General features: G+C 43.9%; 5 non-coding genes across 5 annotated transcripts; all 5 read right to left on the bottom strand.

Moving 5' to 3' along the window:
• Window positions 1-1,916: 1,916 nt before the first annotated feature.
• LOC141250396 (U2 spliceosomal RNA) lies at window positions 1,917-2,105 on the bottom strand. Its single transcript, XR_012312652.1, has one exon. It is a non-coding gene; the product is annotated as a U2 spliceosomal RNA (small nuclear RNA).
• A 6,074-nt stretch (window positions 2,106-8,179) lies between these two features.
• Window positions 8,180-8,370, bottom strand: LOC141250403 (U2 spliceosomal RNA). Its single transcript, XR_012312658.1, has one exon. It is a non-coding gene; the product is annotated as a U2 spliceosomal RNA (small nuclear RNA).
• Window positions 8,371-9,485: 1,115 nt separating this feature from the next.
• Window positions 9,486-9,676, bottom strand: LOC141250402 (U2 spliceosomal RNA). Its single transcript, XR_012312657.1, has one exon. It is a non-coding gene; the product is annotated as a U2 spliceosomal RNA (small nuclear RNA).
• Window positions 9,677-10,791: 1,115 nt separating this feature from the next.
• Window positions 10,792-10,982, bottom strand: LOC141250401 (U2 spliceosomal RNA). The gene has a single exon (XR_012312656.1). It is a non-coding gene; the product is annotated as a U2 spliceosomal RNA (small nuclear RNA).
• A 1,115-nt stretch (window positions 10,983-12,097) lies between these two features.
• Window positions 12,098-12,288, bottom strand: LOC141250400 (U2 spliceosomal RNA). Its single transcript, XR_012312655.1, has one exon. It is a non-coding gene; the product is annotated as a U2 spliceosomal RNA (small nuclear RNA).
• Window positions 12,289-12,897: the final 609 nt, after the last annotated feature.

Genomic DNA, 12,897 nt, shown 5'->3' with positions numbered 1-12,897 from the left:
ATTCATTGGGCAACCACTTGCAACATGCCCAGATTTCCCACAACCTCTACAAACATCACCTTGCACTGGACAATCTTTCTGAACATGTCCAAACTCATGACACTTCCTACAATATTCCATCTGTCCATTATAAAAACAAAATCCCCTTTCTCCTCCGATAGAAAACTGTGCAGGAATGCTCTTGGCACCCCCAATAGCTCTATCATCCGGTCTCAGTTTTACAACATATCTCCTCTTGCCATTTAGATAATTGTATTTGTTCTTCATTCTTCCCAAAAATTTAACCTCACTGCAATACCGAGCTAAAAAATTGGAAACAGTCTCATCCGGAACTTTAGGGTTATACATGTGCACAACCACATACTTATATGTCTGCTGGAACAGAGGTTCCAGTGCAATAAACTCTAGGCATTTCAATTCCTTTTCTTCCTTCATTCGTACCAACTCCATGTAGACTCTCTGGCAAATACTCAAAGAAACAAAAGTGATATCATAAATTCCTTGTTTCTGAAAATCCTGCAGTGCCAATACATCCGTTACCTTCAAGCCATTAATGTTCTTCAAGACATCAACGCAAACTTGGTCCAAACCGATTTCTCCTTCATGACCTGCAGCCACCTTCAGACGGACCGAGTCCTCTAATCCACGTGTTTTCTCCACCATTTTTACAGCAGATAAACACAATCGCCGCTCAATCGCACACTAGGGCCCCACAAGGGGGAACCCCAGTCACAACTGCCCTCCAAACAACACCAGCAGCAGAAAACCACCACTGATCTTGCCAAAAGCCCGAGAAGCGATAACCAGAATTGGTTTCAAACTACGGAGCCACCCAAGGATCCTGAAAAGTCCATTTGTGGAGATGAGCTCCTGGACTCCCGTTAAGAAGACATGTTGTCAACCTCTAGATCCCTTACATGCCTGCACTTTTCGGCTTGCTGCTGCTGCAATCCACGCGTTTTAGATCTGCATAACTCCACCTCTTTAAACACAGCACCTTCACCCCCTGCTGTTCCCACCCGCCTCAACACCGTTGGAAGGGAGGAGAACCAATTAAGGCGGGGGGTGGGGTGGAACGAGCAGCTGTCTACCCTTAGCAGGAGGGCTGCTGATTACATACCTCTCCTGCTGCTGCTGCTGCTGGCTGTCCAGCAGCAGACTGAAGGTGGCTGCTGCTGTGCACAGGTATATAAAGGCTCAGAGCCTATTATGACACGCGCAGCCAGCGTTCCATTGCCACATTCCATCTACTGCAGGCAGGATACCTGGCTGGCTGAATGTCGCTGAGAAGCTCACAGAGACCGCCATAAGCAACAGTTTAACAGAATGCCACAGACTAATCAACCAAACTTTTTGGGTTGGGTTCTCTTTTATAGTCTGCAGGCATTAAATGAAAGAAGTCAGTGTTCCAGCAGAGGGAGACAACGTTTCAGAAAAGGCATTGTAGCAAACCAAAAAAGAAATTTTAAGCGCAGCAGAGTAACCAGCGCACATACCTGTTAGCTCAGGTGAGTTTAAAAGGCTGCTGTTGATAACAAGGGCATTTGCTAAATAGATGGTGTGTGTGCAACAATATACTGAAAGGTCAATTATATTGTGCAGCTTATCTCACCACCTGTAGTTATTTAGGTGAAAGCTCCAAAATGCTTGCCTAATATGTCTGTTTATCCAAAAGGAAGTAAAAAGGGAGAGCTAGAAAGATAGCATTGCATTACATTACATGGCAATGCAATGCACAGTTGCTGAAGTTGAACCAAAATGAGCTTGTAATCTGGCTTCTGCAACTTTGAACATGAAAAATCCAATGAGGAGAAGAAAAGCAAAGCCAAAGAGTCCATCCCAAAATCCGACAAACAAGCAAAATGAACAAAAAACATTGAATTCAATTCTTTCTGATTTTAGAAACTGCATTAAAGAAGGGGTGCACCGGTCCTGGAGATACTGCAATACCAGGTCAATGCGTGGAGTGGACAGAGCAAGCTCTTTTTCCATCTCCCTGTTCTAAAAATCCATTTAATATATGGTCCCCAGATAGGGGACGTATCAGATATTAAACTGATAAGAACAGATTTTTTTTTTTTCCTCAGATTAAGACCCACATTAATTTATGCATCATAGCGCATATTCACATAATGGGTTCTCAAATCATCATTCGGAAAAACAAAAACAAAATCCCAAAAAACACAACCCTGCAATTAACTGTTACTTACTGTAAGAAGTCCAATGTGAAAAGTTCCAGAGTGCTTCTGCTGCTGTCTCACCATACTTCTTTTTATCCAATAAATAGGCATAAAACAGTCTAGCAAGAAAAATCTTTCTGCATTCCATGGGGGAAAAAACAATCTTTTTAAAAATCACCAAATTCCGAACGTCCCATAAAACCTCTTTATATATGACAAAAATAATCCAGCTTGCCCGCTTCCTTTGCGAGTACTTAAAATCTTGACCTATTAAAATCCTTTCAAAATCGAAACAATGAAAACCAACTAAAGCAACAAACATACGTGACAACAAGGTAAAAACTTTTTTAGCAAAAAAACAGTCCCAAAAAATATGCTGTATTGTTTCCACCTTATTGCAACCTTCCCTAGGACATAGTTCTTGAACCTTTATCCCCCGGTCATTCAAAAAAGCCCTTGTTGGCAAGCATCCATGCAACGCCATCCAGGTTACATCCTTCTGTCTGTTGCTGATTCCACGCATGAAAAAAAGCTTCCACACCTGTCCAGACTGTGCATTATTACAAAACGGCACATCACATAACATCTCCTTCTTCTTAATACCTGAGACAATCAGTTTTTTGTCCGGTCTAACCATGGAGCTTATCCCATTTTGATCATAGAAGGACCTAAGCACCACATAAAAAAACGGTATCACAAACGAAACTGGTTTTCTTAAATCCTTCTCACACCAGCTCCATTTCTGGAAAAGCCGTCCTGCTAAATATTTGCACATGTCCGCAGTCCTGTTATTGCACTGGGATAATTTATAAATGTTCAAAGAATAATGCATTCTTAAAAATAAGTCAATGTTAGGAAAATCACAACCCCCATTTTCCACAGAACACATAACCATTCCTCTTCTTAGTTTCTCCATTTTGGATCCCCAAAAAAACACAAACAGTTTCCTTGTCACTCTCTTTGTCCAAAGCACAGCAGGTGGGAAAATCAAAGCAGTGTACAGCAGAAGCGGGAGAATCACAGACTTGATTACCAGCACTTTCCCTCTCAGCGACAGGTTCCTTAGTTTCCAAAAGTTCAACTTCTGATCCATTTTGTCTTCTAGAATCTTCAGGCTGCTTTTCCCTTTCAGTTCCTTCTCAAAGATGACACCAAGAACCTCAATTTCCTCCCTACTCTCCACTCCTGCCACGTTAACCTCAACCTGCCTCCCAAAGTTACAAAGCTGGCACTTTCCCCAATTCACCGCCATACCAGCCACACAACAAAAAATCCTTACGTGCAAATTCACTCTATTGAGATCCGCCTGTGAACCACAAGTAAAAACAATATCATCCATATAACTTAAAGACTTGACTGGACCCCCGGATCCCCCAGGAATAAAAACACCAGCCACACACTTGTCAACTTGCACACTTTTTAAAAGGGCCTCCACCACACAGATAAAAAGAATTGGTGACAGGGGACAACCCTGCCTAACTCCCGATAAAATATTAAAACTGGAACTCACATGCCCATTAACTAAAATCTGGCTACTGACCCCACAATAAAAACTCTTAATGACCATCAATAATTTATCCGGAACACCAAGGTGACTTAAAGCAGAGAACAAAAATCTATGTGATATTTTATCAAAGGCTTTCTCCAGGTCCACCGACTGTAACAAAAGAGCATTCTTATTCAAATTAGCCTGATAAATTAAGTCTCTTAGAAGCAGCAAATTATCTGAAATTTTCCTACCAGGCACTGCACATGCCTGATACTCCCCCACCATATCACCTATCACATCTGCCAGTCTACCAGCCACAATTTTAGAAATAATTTTGTAATCACTGTTTAACAATGTTATGGGCCTCCAATTTTTAATATCCCTCATGTCCCCTTTCTTATGAATCAGCGTAACAATCCCCCTACGCATAGAAACCGATAAAATCCCATGAGTAAAACCATATTGCACCACCCGGGAAAACTCCACACCTATAATATCCCAAAATCTAACATAAAATTCAGCAGGAAGACCATCACAGCCTGGCATCTTGCCTTTCGCCAAGCCATCCACTGCCCGTCTAATTTCATCTTTCCCAACCTTCTCACTTAAAAACCCAATTTTCTCCTCAGGAATATTATTAGTTAATACTTTGCAATAATCATTAATTTCCGCATCACTGGCTCTACTATCGTTAGAGAAGAGTGTTTCATAAAAGGAAAGAATACTGCCAATCATCTCATCCCCAGATACCTCCCCTGCAGGAGAAAAAACAGACTTAAAAACCCCTTTAGGTTTAAAACATTTTTTAAAAAAGTATCTCGAACATTGCTCATTTTCCTCCATGTGCTTTATTTTTGCCTTAAACATAATAGTCTTCCCTTTTTCAATAAGTATCTTCTTCAGTTCGTCCTTCAAATCTGCAATCTCTTTATCCACCTCCATCCCCGCTCTCTTAAACTTATGGAGTACTTCCAATTTTGAAATAACAGCAGCATCATGATCCCTTTTGGCTTTCGCTCTCCTAAAACACACCCCTTTAAAATAACATGCAAATTTCTCCTTAGCCCAGTCCCACCACTCTAGCAAATCTTTAAAAAGGTGCTGTTCAGACACACAAGACAAAAACACTTTATTAAAACCAACCTTAACACTCTCCTCTTCCAGCAGGCTTACGTTCAGCTTCCAGAGTCCCTTTCCAAAAGCCAGGGACTCAGCTATACACAGATCTACCACTATCATCTTGTGGTCAGAAAAAGTCGTCATCACGTGGTTGCACTTGGCCACCTTAATCCCTTCAGACATAAAAACATAGTCAATTCGGGAAACACTACGTCCACTATCTGATATGTATGTGAACTTATCACTTGGCCCAACCATCAGACCAGCATCCGTGTAGCGTAAATCCTGCACAATCTGATTTAAAATATTAGACGTAACATCAGTCCTACCTTCCGTAGAGCTCTTACGATCTTTTGCGGATCTGACACAATTAAAATCTCCAGCCACTATAGTGAAGTCTCTGCCTGGTAAAAACAACTTTAGAGACTCCAAAAACCCAACTCTTGCTTGTTTATCAGCAGGGGCATAAACATTAAAAACCCGTACCCGCTGACCTAAAAAATCCACTAATAAAAACAGACATCTCCCAGGTATGATTACTTTAAACTCTAAAACCTTTAGACTGGAATTACACAGTAAAATGCCCACCCCTTCATTCCTGTTTTCTGAGCATGGGGACCAAAAAGATTGCCCCTTATTCCACTCACTCTCATGCGGGGCAGATTTAATTACACATTCCTGCAGACAGACAATATCTGCATTCACACTCTCAATGTACTCCAGTATCCCTGCTCTCCTACAAGCAGAACCAATCCCTCGTACATTCAGAGAAGCAACACACAACGCCATCATAACAACAGGAAAAAATCTCCACCATACCCGATCCATCATGAACCAGGAGAAAACCCACTCCTGCCACCCACTTTTCTACGTATATCAGGCGACTCAGAACTCGAGTCCCTGTTAGAATAACCTGGTCTTAGGGAGACTGGATCTTCCTGCCCCCCAGACCAACACCCCTCCACCTTACTTCTTTTAATCACGGAGGCATAACTCTCCTCCTTGCCATCATCTTCCTCCTCATTTTCACTCCAATCACTGTTAACCCTATCACGCTGCTGAGGGGTTATAGTTCCATCCGAATCAGAATCCTCCTCCTCCAAAACCTCCATTTCCTCACCCCCATCTCTTCCCAAAACAGGATTCACTGACTCCGCCATATTAGACAAATCCATCCCATCACCCGGGCCATGCACATCAGCTACTTTGTTTATTACTTCCAGCCCCTCCCTCAAACCAACTTTCTTCTGGCTCCGCCCCTTTTCCTCCATCTTGGGCACCGCATGGTCTCTTCCCCTACCACCATCTTGTTTTTGGCTTTCCCCCTCTGAGTCTGAGCCTTCGCCCTCCTCCCCACTTTCCTGCCGAGTCTTCTTCTGCCTCTCTTCAGCGTCCACCTGTGACCTAGGAATCTGAGCCCACAATCTACATTTCCTTGCAAGGTGATCTGCATGTCCACACAAATCACACACCTTATTCATTGGGCAACCACTTGCAACATGCCCAGATTTCCCACAACCTCTACAAACATCACCTTGCACTGGACAATCTTTCTGAACATGTCCAAACTCATGACACTTCCTACAATATTCCATCTGTCCATTATAAAAACAAAATCCCCTTTCTCCTCCGATAGAAAACTGTGCAGGAATGCTCTTGGCACCCCCAATAGCTCTATCATCCGGTCTCAGTTTTACAACATATCTCCTCTTGCCATTTAGATAATTGTATTTGTTCTTCATTCTTCCCAAAAATTTAACCTCACTGCAATACCGAGCTAAAAAATTGGAAACAGTCTCATCCGGAACTTTAGGGTTATACATGTGCACAACCACATACTTATATGTCTGCTGGAACAGAGGTTCCAGTGCAATAAACTCTAGGCATTTCAATTCCTTTTCTTCCTTCATTCGTACCAACTCCATGTAGACTCTCTGGCAAATACTCAAAGAAACAAAAGTGATATCATAAATTCCTTGTTTCTGAAAATCCTGCAGTGCCAATACATCCGTTACCTTCAAGCCATTAATGTTCTTCAAGACATCAACGCAAACTTGGTCCAAACCGATTTCTCCTTCATGACCTGCAGCCACCTTCAGACGGACCGAGTCCTCTAATCCACGTGTTTTCTCCACCATTTTTACAGCAGATAAACACAATCGCCGCTCAATCGCACACTAGGGCCCCACAAGGGGGAACCCCAGTCACAACTGCCCTCCAAACAACACCAGCAGCAGAAAACCACCACTGATCTTGCCAAAAGCCCGAGAAGCGATAACCAGAATTGGTTTCAAACTACGGAGCCACCCAAGGATCCTGAAAAGTCCATTTGTGGAGATGAGCTCCTGGACTCCCGTTAAGAAGACATGTTGTCAACCTCTAGATCCCTTACATGCCTGCACTTTTCGGCTTGCTGCTGCTGCAATCCACGCGTTTTAGATCTGCATAACTCCACCTCTTTAAACACAGCACCTTCACCCCCTGCTGTTCCCACCCGCCTCAACACCGTTGGAAGGGAGGAGAACCAATTAAGGCGGGGGGTGGGGTGGAACGAGCAGCTGTCTACCCTTAGCAGGAGGGCTGCTGATTACATACCTCTCCTGCTGCTGCTGCTGCTGGCTGTCCAGCAGCAGACTGAAGGTGGCTGCTGCTGTGCACAGGTATATAAAGGCTCAGAGCCTATTATGACACGCGCAGCCAGCGTTCCATTGCCACATTCCATCTACTGCAGGCAGGATACCTGGCTGGCTGAATGTCGCTGAGCAGCTCACAGAGACCGCCATAAGCAACAGTTTAACAGAATGCCACAGACTAATCAACCAAACTTTTTGGGTTGGGTTCTCTTTTATAGTCTGCAGGCATTAAATGAAAGAAGTCAGTGTTCCAGCAGAGGGAGACAACGTTTCAGAAAAGGCATTGTAGCAAACCAAAAAAGAAATTTTAAGCGCAGCAGAGTAACCAGCGCACATACCTGTTAGCTCAGGTGAGTTTAAAAGGCTGCTGTTGATAACAAGGGCATTTGCTAAATAGATGGTGTGTGTGCAACAATATACTGAAAGGTCAATTATATTGTGCAGCTTATCTCACCACCTGTAGTTATTTAGGTGAAAGCTCCAAAATGCTTGCCTAATATGTCTGTTTATCCAAAAGGAAGTAAAAAGGGAGAGCTAGAAAGATAGCATTGCATTACATTACATGGCAATGCAATGCACAGTTGCTGAAGTTGAACCAAAATGAGCTTGTAATCTGGCTTCTGCAACTTTGAACATGAAAAATCCAATGAGGAGAAGAAAAGCAAAGCCAAAGAGTCCATCCCAAAATCCGACAAACAAGCAAAATGAACAAAAAACATTGAATTCAATTCTTTCTGATTTTAGAAACTGCATTAAAGAAGGGGTGCACCGGTCCTGGAGATACTGCAATACCAGGTCAATGCGTGGAGTGGACAGAGCAAGCTCTTTTTCCATCTCCCTGTTCTAAAAATCCATTTAATATATGGTCCCCAGATAGGGGACGTATCAGATATTAAACTGATAAGAACAGATACTACACTTGATCTTAGCCAAAAGGTCGAGAAGCGATAACCAGAATTGGTTTCAAACTACGGAGCCACCCAAGGATCCTGAAAAGTCCATTTGTGGAGATGAGCTCCTGGACTCCCGTTAAGAAGACATGTTGTCAACCTCTAGATCCCTTACATGCCTGCACTTTTCGGCTTGCTGCTGCTGCAATCCACGCGTTTTAGATCTGCATAACTCCACCTCTTTAAACACAGCACCTTCACCCCCTGCTGTTCCCACCCGCCTCAACACCGTTGGAAGGGAGGAGAACCAATTAAGGCGGGGGGTGGGGTGGAACGAGCAGCTGTCTACCCTTAGCAGGAGGGCTGCTGATTACATACCTCTCCTGCTGCTGCTGCTGCTGGCTGTCCAGCAGCAGACTGAAGGTGGCTGCTGCTGTGCACAGGTATATAAAGGCTCAGAGCCTATTATGACACGCGCAGCCAGCGTTCCATTGCCACATTCCATCTACTGCAGGCAGGATACCTGGCTGGCTGAATGTCGCTGAGAAGCTCACAGAGACCGCCATAAGCAACAGTTTAACAGAATGCCACAGACTAATCAACCAAACTTTTTGGGTTGGGTTCTCTTTTATAGTCTGCAGGCATTAAATGAAAGAAGTCAGTGTTCCAGCAGAGGGAGACAACGTTTCAGAAAAGGCATTGTAGCAAACGAAAAAAGAAATTTTAAGCGCAGCAGAGTAACCAGCGCACATACCTGTTAGCTCAGGTGAGTTTAAAAGGCTGCTGTTGATAACAAGGGCATTTGCTAAATAGATGGTGTGTGTGCAACAATATACTGAAAGGTCAATTATATTGTGCAGCTTATCTCACCACCTGTAGTTATTTAGGTGAAAGCTCCAAAATGCTTGCCTAATATGTCTGTTTATCCAAAAGGAAGTAAAAAGGGAGAGCTAGAAAGATAGCATTGCATTACATTACATGGCAATGCAATGCACAGTTGCTGAAGTTGAACCAAAATGAGCTTGTAATCTGGCTTCTGCAACTTTGAACATGAAAAATCCAATGAGGAGAAGAAAAGCAAAGCCAAAGAGTCCATCCCAAAATCCGACAAACAAGCAAAATGAACAAAAAACATTGAATTCAATTCTTTCTGATTTTAGAAACTGCATTAAAGAAGGGGTGCACCGGTCCTGGAGATACTGCAATACCAGGTCAATGCGTGGAGTGGACAGAGCAAGCTCTTTTTCCATCTCCCTGTTCTAAAAATCCATTTAATATATGGTCCCCAGATAGGGGACGTATCAGATATTAAACTGATAAGAACAGATACTACACTTGATCTTAGCCAAAAGGCCGAGAAGCGATAACCAGAATTGGTTTCAAACTACGGAGCCACCCAAGGATCCTGAAAAGTCCATTTGTGGAGATGAGCTCCTGGACTCCCGTTAAGAAGACATGTTGTCAACCTCTAGATCCCTTACATGCCTGCACTTTTCGGCTTGCTGCTGCTGCAATCCACGCGTTTTAGATCTGCATAACTCCACCTCTTTAAACACAGCACCTTCACCCCCTGCTGTTCCCACCCGCCTCAACACCGTTGGAAGGGAGGAGAACCAATTAAGGCGGGGGGTGGGGTGGAACGAGCAGCTGTCTACCCTTAGCAGGAGGGCTGCTGATTACATACCTCTCCTGCTGCTGCTGCTGCTGGCTGTCCAGCAGCAGACTGAAGGTGGCTGCTGCTGTGCACAGGTATATAAAGGCTCAGAGCCTATTATGACACGCGCAGCCAGCGTTCCATTGCCACATTCCATCTACTGCAGGCAGGATACCTGGCTGGCTGAATGTCGCTGAGAAGCTCACAGAGACCGCCATAAGCAACAATTTAACAGAATGCCACAGACTAATCAACCAAACTTTTTGGGTTGGGTTCTCTTTTATAGTCTGCAGGCATTAAATGAAAGAAGTCAGTGTTCCAGCAGAGGGAGACAACGTTTCAGAAAAGGCATTGTAGCAAACCAAAAAAGAAATTTTAAGCGCAGCAGAGTAACCAGCGCACATACCTGTTAGCTCAGGTGAGTTTAAAAGGCTGCTGTTGATAACAAGGGCATTTGCTAAATAGATGGTGTGTGTGCAACAATATACTGAAAGGTCAATTATATTGTGCAGCTTATCTCACCACCTGTAGTTATTTAGGTGAAAGCTCCAAAATGCTTGCCTAATATGTCTGTTTATCCAAAAGGAAGTAAAAAGGGAGAGCTAGAAAGATAGCATTGCATCACATTACATGGCAATGCAATGCACAGTTGCTGAAGTTGAACCAAAATGAGCTTGTAATCTGGCTTCTGCAACTTTGAACATGAAAAATCCAATGAGGAGAAGAAAAGCAAAGCCAAAGAGTCCATCCCAAAATCCGACAAACAAGCAAAATGAACAAAAAACATTGAATTCAATTCTTTCTGATTTTAGAAACTGCATTAAAGAAGGGGTGCACCGGTCCTGGAGATACTGCAATACCAGGTCAATGCGTGGAGTGGACAGAGCAAGCTCTTTTTCCATCTCCCTGTTCTAAAAATCCATTTAATATATGGTCCCCAGATAGGGGACGTATCAGATATTAAACTGATAAGAACAGATACTACACTTGATCTTAGCCAAAAGGCCGAGAAGCGATAACCAGAATTGGTTTCAAACTACGGAGCCACCCAAGGATCCTGAAAAGTCCATTTGTGGAGATGAGCTCCTGGACTCCCGTTAAGAAGACATGTTGTCAACCTCTAGATCCCTTACATGCCTGCACTTTTTGGCTTGCTGCTGCTGCAATCCACGCGTTTTAGATCTGCATAACTCCACCTCTTTAAACACAGCACCTTCACCCCCTGCTGTTCCCACCCGCCTCAACACCGTTGGAAGGGAGGAGAACCAATTAAGGCGGGGGGTGGGGTGGAACGAGCAGCTGTCTACCCTTAGCAGGAGGGCTGCTGATTACATACCTCTCCTGCTGCTGCTGCTGCTGGCTGTCCAGCAGCAGACTGAAGGTGGCTGCTGCTGTGCACAGGTATATAAAGGCTCAGAGCCTATTATGACACGCGCAGCCAGCGTTCCATTGCCACATTCCATCTACTGCAGGCAGGATACCTGGCTGGCTGAATGTCGCTGAGAAGCTCACAGAGACCGCCATAAGCAACAGTTTAACAGAATGCCACAGACTAATCAACCAAACTTTTTGGGTTGGGTTCTCTTTTATAGTCTGCAGGCATTAAATGAAAGAAGTCAGTGTTCCAGCAGAGGGAGACAACGTTTCAGAAAAGGCATTGTAGCAAACGAAAAAAGAAATTTTAAGCGCAGCAGAGTAACCAGCGCACATACCTGTTAGCTCAGGTGAGTTTAAAAGGCTGCTGTTGATAACAAGGGCATTTGCTAAATAGATGGTGTGTGTGCAACAATATACTGAAAGGTCAATTATATTGTGCAGCTTATCTCACCACCTGTAGTTATTTAGGTGAAAGCTCCAAAATGCTTGCCTAATATGTCTGTTTATCCAAAAGGAAGTAAAAAGGGAGAGCTAGAAAGATAGCATTGCATTACATTACATGGCAATGCAATGCACAGTTGCTGAAGTTGAACCAAAATGAGCTTGTAATCTGGCTTCTGCAACTTTGAACATGAAAAATCCAATGAGGAGAAGAAAAGCAAAGCCAAAGAGTCCATCCCAAAATCCGACAAACAAGCAAAATGAACAAAAAACATTGAATTCAATTCTTTCTGATTTTAGAAACTGCATTAAAGAAGGGGTGCACCGGTCCTGGAGATACTGCAATACCAGGTCAATGCGTGGAGTGGACAGAGCAAGCTCTTTTTCCATCTCCCTGTTCTAAAAATCCATTTAATATATGGTCCCCAGATAGGGGACGTATCAGATATTAAACTGATAAGAACAGATACTACACTTGATCTTAGCCAAAAGGCCGAGAAGCGATAACCAGAATTGGTTTCAAACTACGGAGCCACCCAAGGATCCTGAAAAGTCCATTTGTGGAGATGAGCTCCTGGACTCCCGTTAAGAAGACATGTTGTCAACCTCTAGATCCCTTACATGCCTGCACTTTTCGGCTTGCTGCTGCTGCAATCCACGCGTTTTAGATCTGCATAACTCCACCTCTTTAAACACAGCACCTTCACCCCCTGCTGTTCCCACCCGCCTCAACACCGTTGGAAGGGAGGAGAACCAATTAAGGCGGGGGGTGGGGTGGAACGAGCAGCTGTCTACCCTTAGCAGGAGGGCTCCTGATTACATACCTCTCCTGCTGCTGCTGCTGCTGCTGGCTGTCCAGCAGCAGACTGAAGGTGGCTGCTGCTGTGCACAGGTATATAAAGGCTCAGAGCCTATTATGACACGCGCAGCCAGCGTTCCATTGCCACATTCCATCTACTGCAGGCAGGATACCTGGCTGGCTGAATGTCGCTGAGAAGCTCACAGAGACCGCCATAAGCAACAGTTTAACAGAATGCCACAGACTAATCAACCAAACTTTTTGGGGTGGGTTCTCTTTTATAGTCTGCAGGCATTACATGAAAGAAGTCAGTGT

Source organism: Phyllobates terribilis, unplaced genomic scaffold, assembly GCF_046119375.1.
Source record: "Phyllobates terribilis strain yellow unplaced genomic scaffold, ASM4611937v1 Scaffold_5611__1_contigs__length_50480, whole genome shotgun sequence".
Lineage (NCBI taxonomy): Eukaryota > Metazoa > Chordata > Amphibia > Anura > Dendrobatidae > Phyllobates > Phyllobates terribilis.
The sequence above is the reverse complement of the archived record's forward strand: the minus strand, read 5'-3'. Positions and strand labels throughout refer to the sequence as shown.